The 4,350-nt window shown below is 36.5% G+C and overlaps 1 pseudogene; it reads right to left on the bottom strand.

The window, feature by feature from the left end:
* Positions 1-2,563: 2,563 nt before the first annotated feature.
* Positions 2,564-2,689, bottom strand: LOC117284546 (annotated as a pseudogene).
* Positions 2,690-4,350: the final 1,661 nt, after the last annotated feature.

Here is a 4,350-nt window from a genome sequence, read left to right as displayed (position 1 = left end):
ATAGGGCACTCATCTTCTCTACTGAGAGTTAAGTGTGGCACACATTATCTTTACCTGTTTCCTTATAGAAATCTAAGAAACAATGGGTTCTCTGCCAGCTAGTCAAACACTCTTAGAGCAGCTGCCACTCTGAAAGCAGAGAACAGGTTCCTCAGCACTTTCCCCTCAATCTCCCAAATGTTGGCCGGACAGGCAGCTACATTCCTTTCAAGACACAGATCTCTGGTTGTGTATAACCAGTGAAAGCTCAGAGGACAATTGAGGGGCAGTGTCTGTGGCACCTTCCCAGTGGTAATGCAAAGGTTCCTCAGGCTGGGTTATTTGTTTTAAATGATTAATGTAGGCTGGGGCTTTAGCTCACTGGTTCCATGGCCTGCATTGCGAGCACAAGATCTTGAGTTTGATCCCTAGTAAAAAAAAAAGATTAAGGTATCTAAATTGGCTTTGTTTTTTAAGCTTATACCAATATTATTTTCCTTTTTTTTTTCTCTAACTTTTCTGGCCTCCCACACACACAAAAATCATTTTGTTGGGTTTTTAAAACTTACTAGGACCACTTAAGATGGTTGCAGGATAGGAGTTAAAGACTTAAAAAATTAATGTAAGACACACAAATAGAGGTTTTAAACTTTGAAAGCATAAAAGCTATATATGATTTAAACTAATGTACATGTTTCCATATTTAAATTTGAAAATATGTGTTCTACATAGGTTGATTTATAAATAAACACTAATTGTATTAACTCAAATGTTTTTTGGTTCAAATTGCTTAACAGTGAGCTAATTTAACTCAGGTAATAAAGATAAAGTTGCCTTTAAATTTAATAACATGTTTCCACTCAGAGTATCAGCCAATCAGAGTGATAGTGAAGGGTCTGGGATTTAGCTCAGTGGTTCTGCCACCTGTCTTGTAAGCGCAAACACCCGAGTTCAATTCCCTGGCAAAAAAAAAAAAAAAAAAATAATTCCCTGGAAAAAAAAAAAAAAAAAAAGAATGATAGCAAAAATTGGTTTCATAAATACAATGCCTATATGTCCATATACAATAACAAGAGTTTTTCATGGTTAAACATAATGTGTTAACTGTTATGATCTTGTTCCCATGAATCATCAAAAAAAATTTTAAATAATTATGTGGAGACCCCTTGGGTTTGGAGAATCCACTGGTCAAGAATCTCTTGATGGTACTCCTAAAATTTACAAACATGGAAAGTTCCAAACTTATAGGGGACACACTCCAACAAACATCCTTAAATATTATAATACATTTAAATTGACTGTAGTTAAAGGTTAAGTTCTTTATGCACAAAGCAATGAGGTTTCCTAAAATATTAAGATGCTCTTCATTAAGCTTACAAAACTAGATTTAGAAATGGGTTTTATATTATACCTAGTTGCTTGTGTTTTCTACAGTTCTATTTTTGCTTACCAAAATTGAGTTTTAAAAGTTAAACTGAGGGCTGGGAATTTAGCTCAGTGGTCCCAGAGCCTGCCTCCCAAGCACAAGGGCCTGAGTTCAATCCCTGGTACCAAAAAAAAAAAAAAAAAAAGAATATTAAAAAAAAAGTTTGATTGAAATGCTGGCAGCCAGGCATGGTGGCACAGGCCTGTAATTCCAGCACTCAGGAGGCTGAAGCAGGAGGATCACTGTGAGCTCCAGACCAGCCTGGGCTACATAGTGAGTTCTAGGTCAATCTCATCTACATAATGAGACCCTGTCTCACAAAACAAAAAAAACAAAAAAAAACCCCCAAAAAAACAAAAAAAAAAAAAAAAAAAAAAAAACCCCCAAAAAAACAAAAAAAAAAAAAAGAAAAGAAAAAAAGTCTGGGGATTTAGCTTAGTGGTTCTGGCCCCTGACTCACAAATGCAAGGACCCAAGTTCGATCACCGGTACAAAAAAAAAGTTAAATCAAATATTGGCTTATAAAATTTTTTTCAATAATCTGTTTATAATGGGTTAAATAAATATCATCTCATTATTTGATATAACTTAAAATACAAATATATACATAAGTTGAAAGTAGAAAAAGTAAAGTAAAAGTAGAGTTAAAACTATACAAGTACAATACATACAAAGTGAATAATGAGTGTTCTCTTTTATGCATCACATATCTATCTCATTTTTTTGTTTTTGGTACTGAGGATTGAACTTGGGCCCTTGTGCTTGTGAGGCAGGCAGCAGAACACTGAACCAAATCCCTGGTCCCATATATCTGTCTCTTAAACATGCAAAATGACCAAACATCTTGGACATCTTTCCCTGTTTGGTCCTGCTATGTAAAACTCAATCAATCTATTGTTTTTAGTTAAAGAAATATTCTGCTATCATATTGATGAGACACACATGAATGTCAGATAATAAGTCTATTTGTGATCAGTGACACCATTTCTAAAATATGACTTCTAAAGATGGTCCTTAGTTCTTGTAAATGAGGTTACACCCTATAAGCCTGTTAAAAAACTAAATTCTTGGCACTGCACCTGCTTTGCCAGCACAAGGTCCTAAGTTCAATCCCCAGTACAAAAAAAAAGCTAAATTCTGCCTTAAGTATAAAAACCAAATGGATGTATCTTCAAAATTTCTATAAATAGCTTTGATGCCAATTATTGCTAACTTCACAATATTATATTAAACTGATAAGAACAGATACTAAACTTGATCTTAGCCAAAAGGCTGATAAGCAATCACAGTATCATAAATATATTTGTGTTTCCCAAGCACGCAAGCCTTCAAACATACAAAGCTAAAAAATGTATTATTCTGGTGACTTCCTGACTAGTCTGGTTCTGGTTTTTCAGCTCTTTTAACTAACAACCTTTAGGGTAAATTTCTGGATAAAAATCCAGCTGTCGTATATAACTCCTTTTTCTAGCTCCCAACTTTGTTAGTAAAGATTAAAATAGCTATATCCCATCGCTTTCCCCTTTGGATCTTTTCTAAAAGTCCAAAGGGAAAGAAGAAAGGAAAGGGAAAGTCATAGGGGAAGGGAAAGTAGAGGGATGGAGGAAAGGAAAGAAGGAAAAGAAAAAAAATGTGAGAACAAATGGAAGCAAAGTCTTTGTAAATAGGGTGGGGTAGAAGAGTTGAAGGGAGGGAAGGGGAAGGTGGCACTGCTTATCTTGCTAGGATAGATGAAACTGGTACTAGGACCAGGTGCTGTTAGCAAGCAAAGCACAAGGTCAGTGAGAAGTGATAGCTCAGGGGAAAGGATTTTAATTGTGGTCACGCTGACCTCAGCTGCATGTAACTCAGCAGGGCCCTGCCACTTCACAGCCCAGCACTTAGGCCTCGGTGACCGCCATTAGCAAAGGAGCACTATTAGCCTGACTCTGCTAGCTGACATGACCATTTGAGCCATGCCAAGCTTTGATCTGACTGCTGATAGGAAACAATACAGCCAAATTCAGAAAGGAAAGAGGCACATGCCACTCACAGCCCTCTAGTACTGGGCTGGGAGGTCTCCTACACTTAAATGCTTATAAAGAGTTCAGTATCTGTCCCTAAAATGTCACCTTTAGGTTTCATTTGATAAATTCGTGCCAATTTAAAATATGTAAAAAGTTTAATTTTTATTTTAGGTCATCTTCTGGGTCTCCAACGTTCCCACTGTCGTGGGTGCCCAGTCAAATACCTCCAAAAAAATTGTCTTAAAAAAAACTTTTCACCTTGTATTCAGGCTAGACTAAAAAGATATGCAGACAGAGAAAATTCACCTGGCCAACACACACACACACACACACACACACACACTTTTCTCCCTGGGTTAACACATATTATAATGTATATGAGACACAGATCTTGACAGAAAAATGGCTAATGCTTGTCCCCTAAGCCACTGCACTGGCCGGACACCTCTGAAGATAGTTTTGTTATACTCCCTAAAAAGAAACCAACCACCTAACATGTCTCAATAATTTTCCAGGGAGTTTTCTACTATTCATTTAAAAAATCCAAAATTTATTCTGGCTAGGGGCTCTCCCAGATGAAAGGGATCTCAAAAATACCCCAGAACGTGGGATCTCCTCCATTTCCTCTAAGACGCTCACTAGAACAGTTCAAAACTACATTCAAGAGGCTAAAGGGTTTACTCTACTGCTGTCATTGAGACAGTGGAGGAGCAGGGAGTCCCCTATTCCAGTCACAATACCTATATCAAGTCAGATTCATTGAAGGATACAAGGATATGAGTAAATGAATAAATAAGACACCGAAGAAATCAAATCAAGGATAAAAATCAGCCATCATCTTAAGAGATAAATAAAACATGTTTTGAAAAATAAAACATCCCTACATGATAAGAATCCAGAATTATATAAATACAAGGTCCATATCTCAAACTGAAAAAA

Source organism: Fukomys damarensis, unplaced genomic scaffold (genome assembly GCF_012274545.1).
Source record: "Fukomys damarensis isolate Sample0158 unplaced genomic scaffold, DMR_v1.0_HiC HiC_scaffold_37, whole genome shotgun sequence".
Taxonomy (NCBI): domain Eukaryota; kingdom Metazoa; phylum Chordata; class Mammalia; order Rodentia; family Bathyergidae; genus Fukomys; species Fukomys damarensis.
This window is presented reverse-complemented; position numbering and strand designations above follow the sequence as displayed.